A 7,500-nucleotide genomic window follows, 5' to 3' on the forward strand; every position below is an offset into this window, starting at 1 on the left:
GAGGGGTAGAGAGATAGATAAATCGGTATATAGATAGACAGACAGACAGACAGATAGACAGACAGGCAGACAGACAGACAGACAGACATATAGATAGATAGATAGATAGATAGATAGATAGGTAGGTAGGTAGGTAGGCATTGTTTTAAATTTTTCATGTTTTCCAAAGACATGTGTACCCATAATGCAATCTTCCACACACGATAGACCTTTCAAAATGCTGATACAATCCGTCCGACGGTGACAGTTTTACACACATACTGAGTCTACTCAGTTCCTGTCTCAGCGCTTCTCTCCACCCTAAATAACTCTAGTGTTGTAATGCTGTGCAACAGATCCAGAAAAAATGTGATTACGAAACGAACTTCTAAAACACTCAGTTATGCAAGTACGTTGTGGGATGTATACGTGAGCGCTTGTGTTTTGTGGTTGTGGGGTTGGGGTATGGATTGAATGATAGACCTTAATTATCAAAATTATTTTGTAGCTACAATTCAGCTTCACATATTGATCATCAGCGCTTCATGAGGACAATTTTTATTTCACTACGTAAGCTTCAACTTCTGAATCTTAATAAAATTAGTATTTATAGAAGTCGAAGCAAATGATATCATCATGTATGTTCTCATTAACGAGTGATAGAGGTTCGGTGTATGCATGATCCTCTCTTTCACCACGCTGGCTTTATTAGTCACACTGAGACACACAACAAAAGTTTCATTATTTGATGAAACGATAAGTGATTATTTTACTGATAATAGCTCTAGGATTTTCGGTATCTATTATGTCTGATACAATTTTATGTAAATATACGTTTTTTTTTTCTTTGGTTTGTGTTTTTTTTTTTCTCTCGTAAATTTTAGAATTGTGATGATATTTTAGGCTGAAAACAATGAAAAGATTTATTACAAAGGGAACAAGTTTATTCATTTACGCCTAGATTTAATTTAACAGTCATACTTCCTTGATAAATAAAATCTAAATTTGCTCTCTTCAATTCGGTCTTCATGACAACCCTATGATCCTGAATGCTGGATAATGACCGGAAGAGTACAGTTGCAATTATATACGGACAAAATGGCAGCCTTGCTGACGGCTCTCTAGTGAAACGCTACTCGACAGGATACCTCTCCAGGTCGAGTTGCTAACTTCGAGTAGACCAAGAACGAGATGAGTTGATACTATCCAAAGTAAATTGGTCACACTCCGGAGTCCAGCCAGGAAATCTAAGCTCGGCTGCTATCCATAAGATCCTTTGAAAGAGGTGCCTGGAGACACTACACCCACGACCGTCCAAAGGATAGGGAGGCATAAAAGATGAATGGATTGATGGACGGACGGATGGTTGGGCGAACGGTTGGATGGATGGATGGACGGACGGATGGATGGATGGATGGATGGATAGACTTCCTTTAAGAAACGTTTTACTATATATATGAACAAGCATATACAATAGGCGCAGCATAGCTTTGTGACTAAGAAATTACTTCTTCTGCCACGCGGAGAATTTGAAGGACGATGGAGCAATGGTATGTTCCGTTTATTGCATTTAACAATTTAAGGAGTCGAACAAATACAATAGTTAGCACGTCGGACAAAATTACTTAGTTGTGTTTCTTCCGGCTTTTCACATTCTGATTTGAATTCTGCCGAGGTCGACTTTTGCGTGTTTTATTTCGAAGTCAGTAAAATAAAGTATCAAAGAAGTACTGGGGCCAATGTGATTGAAATGATCTCTCCCTGAAAATTGTTGGCCTTGTGCGAAAATTAGGAGAAATTATTCTGGTAATAAGATTGCTTCCCAACAACATGGTTCTGGGTTCAGTCGCTCACCACGCGGCACCTTCAGCAAGTGTCTTCTGCTATAGCCCCGGGCCGACCAAATACTTGTGACTGAATTTGGTAAATGGAAACTGAAAGAAGCCCGTCCTATATATATGTGTGTGTGTGTGAGTGTGTGTGTGTGTGTGAGTGTGTGTGTGTGTGTGTGTATGTGTGCGTGTGTGTGTGGCTGTATGTGTCTGTGTTTGTGCACCATTACCACTTGACAACAGGTGCTGGTGTGTTTACGTCCCCGTAACTTAGCGGTTCGGCAAAGGTCTGATAGAATAACTACTAGGCTTTCAAAGAACAAGACCTCTGGTCAATTTCTTCGACTAAAACTATTTAAGGTAGTGCTCCAGCATGGCTACAGTCAAATGACAGAAAGAAGGAAAAAATGAAAAACGAATATATACACAAGCTTTTAAATGAAAATTAATTTCAAAGCAATTATCTTCTTGTACTTGATGTTTGTATCTATCAATTTGTAAATCAATTTGTATCATAAGGAACTTTATACACATTCGCATATTGTCACTTAATATCAAACTGTTCTTATAGAGTTGCACATATCTGGTAAGTGCAGAAACAATACCACGAAAGACCGAAGTATCAATTAAGTTGCCAGGAGAATCAGATAGTAATGGTCTAGTATAGTTTTCTACGTTATTTCATTGGTTGGCATTTTAGAGATAGAATATCACCATTCTTAAATCCGTGTATCGACTAACGCTTATCTTCAATATTTCTAGTGCATTATGTATGTGTATGTGGTTGCGTATGTGTTTGTGTATGTGTGTATGTGTTTGTGTGTGTTTGTTTACGTGTGTGTTTGTGTGTTTGTGTGTGTACTGCACGCCCGTGTACATACGTGTAAGTGCACATGTGTAAATATTTGTATGTCTGTAAAGGCGCTACTGTATCTATAGTGCTTCTAGTAGTATCTGTGAGTGTGTATTTGCATTTGGGCCTCTGTCGCTCTCTCACTCCCATCTCTCTCTCCTCTTCTCACTGCTCACCATTTCCTTCCACCCACCTCGCTCTCTCTCTATCTCTCTCCATCTTTGTAATCGCAGATTTGTGAGATATAGAATAATTATCATAGTTGAATGACTCAGCATTTTAATCACTTGTCTTACATTCCAAAATAATGTAATCTAGAGCATTGCAATAAGATGAATAGATATTGTGCCAGATTCTAAGACAGATAATATATCAACAATCATCATCAGTCTATATTACTGTAAAATATATTTGGTGGCTAGTGACTCGTTGAATATTTGGCACCAGTTATTTTAAAAACTAAATCAATTTTTCAACGCTAATAGGTCGTTGAGTTGCCCTAGTAGTTAAATAATAACAAAATGCATTAATGGGCAACAATGAATAACGGACACTATCTCTCTACAATTAGAATTTAACTAATGAATATCGTTTAGATGAGTGTTTGGGTATAGGAAATATTATGGGACCCGAGGTAATGTATAGGAGTTACGAAAGAAGTAGATAATTTGCAGGTAGATAATACAGAATTTGTGTGCTTGGTAGGGGCACTTAAAATTAACGGTGCCGCCAATATAGACCTTTGCCTGGTGGGAGCGTAGTGTTACTCGCCGGCATTTTTGCGTAGACAGAACGCTTCAAGTGGTCAGAGACTACGCACGCGAAGGTTGCTAGTTCTCGTGTCTGCACTGGGGTTCGAATTGATATGTGGAAGAGTCTAGTTCATGCGGCCAGTTACCACCAAGGTAAAACGGGAGGTATTATTAGTACTGGTGTTGGATTAGGAAGGGGTCATATTTTAGATCATATGTCTCCTTAACCGGTGTTGATTTGGGTTGAAACTACGATAAAACCAGCAGCTTGAACATGACTCTAGAGATCGCTTCCCAGCATGACCACATTGGAAGCATACGCTGCTAAACAACTCTACACTAGAGAATGCGTTTTGTTACAATTAACCCTTAAAATACAAGATAGTTTACTAGAGTAGTTCCCAATATTTTCTACGCTTAACTTCCTTAGGAAATGTCGGAATGATTTTTGCACCAATACAAAAGTAATAATGCATTCACGGTAAACAAATGTTAATATCCTAATAGCTATTTTTGCAATTGAACACCACACACTACCAAGGTGAAAAATTCAACCTTTCAGAGCATCAAACTTAAATGTAAATTGAACAATTAGAAAAATAACTGTTACCAATGGAACCAGAACTGTGAACATAAATGTCAAGTTTTTAAGTTATTTCTACGAATTTTCAGCACTCACTGAGAGTTACGACGTTTCTTATACGAATAAGTCTATGGACGTAATGCGATGATCGAAAAGAGCAGATAAGTAAAGGATGCATAAGCATATTTCTGGGGTTTTACAGCACCACATCCAGCCCATTAACCATCAATGAACACATCGCTGACTATAATTTCTACAGAAAATCTGGATCAATAACTTTAAAATGTGATTCGATCGCAGTGCTAGCACTTGGTAGTAAATTATAGTTGCATAACGAAATACAGTGTCCCTACCAGAATTTAATATATAAATTTCAATGGTTTCTTTGTACCTGCTTTTCATTTAGGGCGTATTCAAACCGTGGACATTTCTAGCTGATTGTAATCTACCGTCTGAGTAGAGACAAAGGCAATTATTGCATGTCATATGATAGACAAATGTGAAATAAATCCAGAATTCAGTGGTGTACATACAGTGTGTGCTGTCCGATGTAGCCTTTGAGTTTTCCATATAAGCTTGTGTACCACAAGCCTATACAAACTTATGTAGCAGACCCTAAAAAGTGCCGCCGTATAAGAAGCATCAACGTGGCCGAGAGAACTAAGCACATCGTTGCAAATGGAAAGACAAATGTCTTTGTTATAAACTCTGAGCTAAAACGTTTTATGGAGATGAATAAATTATTTGGTGTACTCTGCAGCAAAAAAGCTTGCATTTTAGAGCTAATTATTTTAAGCTGAATCGCAATATATTCTTTCAGTTTTTTTCCCATCCTCCGAACTGCCTTCTCCTTATATGGTCCGGCAACCCTAAATGGTATGGGTATCAGAAGTTAGAAACTCCGGGCTCAGTAGATAATGGAAGGGACAATTTCCTTGTAAGATCGGAGAAGAGAATGCCATCATATTGTCTGTGGATGTGTGGGTGGATGTGTGCGTGAGTGAGACCTAAAGAGGAGAGAGACAGACAGACGGACAAACAGACAGATAGTAAAAGAGAGCGGGACAAAGAGAGCTTAATAATAGAAAAAGATGCATTACAATAAAAACATGTGTCAGCTAACATCGCGTTTTCCTACCTCCAAATAATGTTCAGATTATAAAAGCGCGGCGGTCTTATTTATTTATATATATTTACTGAAATATATTCATTCGAACGACAGAAGAAAGTACAGTATAAGGAAAACATTTTCGTTTATGCTTCAGTTTACTTAAGACATAATGTTATATTTACAGATTTGTTAATATTGTTGTTATAGAATTTTAAAATCTGCTGTCGCTTATATTGCTAAATACGTTATTGGCTGAAAAACTATCTACTCAAAATAAATATATCTATTTCAACTTATATTTCTTTCAAAACATTGTTTTTCGATTCGTGTTTCATTTTGTTTTTCTAATTTTATTTTTCTGTAATCTGTTTGAAAAGCTACACTTTTTGATGTTAAGATTTTGTCTCATATATATATGTATGTATATATATATATATATATATATATATATATATATATATATATATATATATATATATATATTTATATTTATTTATTTATTTATATATAATGTCTATTTTATATATAAATATATATATATATTTATATTTATTTATTTATTTATATATAATGTCTATTTTATATATAAATATATATATATATTTATTTATATATATATATATATATATATATATATATATATATATAATGTCTTAGTCGTTGTGTTTGACTGGCGTATGCATGTGTATGTGGGTATATATATATATATATATATATATATATATATATATATATATATATATATATAGTGTAACTGCCCGAAATTGTCTTGACTTCTGGAACTTGACTGAGGAAAGCAATCCATGAATGACCCGTCTTTTTTTGCTTGTCCTTCTAATTGTTGTTTCTCTTGTCCGTCTTTGTATTGTCTTTCTGTTCGAATGTTTTAATGTCCTCTATTGCGTTTTTTTTTTCATTTTTATATTTATATATATATCTATATATATAGCGGCGTACGTACACCCTTGTGCTCACTTTATAGTAGGTATATATCCAAATTTTGTACGATTCTTACCCTTATATATCCCCCTTCTCATTTTTCTTCCCTTTTCTAGCTCCACCTTTCTAACATTTCTTGGCCTTCACTTTAACTCCCACTATTTACCACTCGTTTATCTCCTCTGTACCTTTCTATTTGCCTCTGAATTTTTCTAATCCTTCAATCCCGCTGCCCCCTTCCCATCTCTCCTCCTCTCACGTGACCCGTGTCCGGCCATCCATGATCTTTCTTTCTTGGACTCACTGCCGACCGCCAACACCTCTTATGTACACCTTCTATATTGCTGCCTTTAGGCTTTCATTCATACACGTTCAACAACAACGGAGAGACATATTATTAATATCATTATTATTTTCATTAGTATCTTCTTTCAATTCTGTTTTCATTTCTTACCTAGCGTCTTCCTGACACCTAGAGCAAAGAGACATACTGTATACATAGGTAGGCTATTAAAATAAACACACCAGATTGTTCATTTACAAAGTCATGTGATAGAGAAAAATGGAAGAAAGATAGAGACAAAAAGGAAAAAATAAAAAATGAAAAGTAAACTTAGAAAATATAGTGGGGAAAAACGGGCAGAACATTCACAGCTACAATGCTCTTCTCAATACGTGTGACTTACCAGTTAAGACAATCTTTTGCACTTCCTGCATAGATGATAAACCAGGGATCATTCATAAATAATTTTCAGTTCCTTTTTCATCATTCCAGCTACTCTTCCAATTTTTGGCATTGTGACCGCCTTGAGATGCCACATCTTTTCGATTTCGATTACCAAACCTTTAATCAAATTCTTTCGCCGAGATATTATCGTCACAGGGTATTCTCGTGTCAATCAACAAACAGACTTTATTGTTTTCGTCTTTCACGGCACTATCTAGTTTATTAAATTTGATGGTCTGGTCTATACATCCTGGAAAGTCCCAAAGAATCGTTACATTGTCTGCCTCTGTTACAGCGTAAGGGTGGTGCTTGTACCATTTGTTAGCATTTCTGATTTTATAATGCCGACGTATTATCAATTGTACATATTGACCAACTCTGTCATATGTTCATTTATACTCTACAAGTGCCAAGACCTTACACCCAGAGGTCAGGTGATCCACTGTGACATTCCATTGTTGCAGAATAGAAGAATACACACACACACACACACACACACACACACACACACACACACACGTGTGTGTGTGTGTGTAACACTGTGCTTGCGTTTAGATGGAGGATGAAGTTGTATGCCCCCTTATGAAATTCATTAATGGGACCAGGATCTCTTACATTCTCAATCGACAATCCCATCTGTGTATTTCTCGTTTTCTTGCTTTCTGTCTACTTTGCCCTTGTCCTTCTTTCTTTCTCTCTTTCTTTCTCCTGTGTAATCTATCTT

This window comes from Octopus bimaculoides, chromosome 15 (assembly GCF_046866305.1).
Source record: "Octopus bimaculoides isolate indiv1 chromosome 15, ASM4686630v1, whole genome shotgun sequence".
Classification (NCBI taxonomy): Eukaryota; Metazoa; Mollusca; class Cephalopoda; order Octopoda; family Octopodidae; genus Octopus; species Octopus bimaculoides.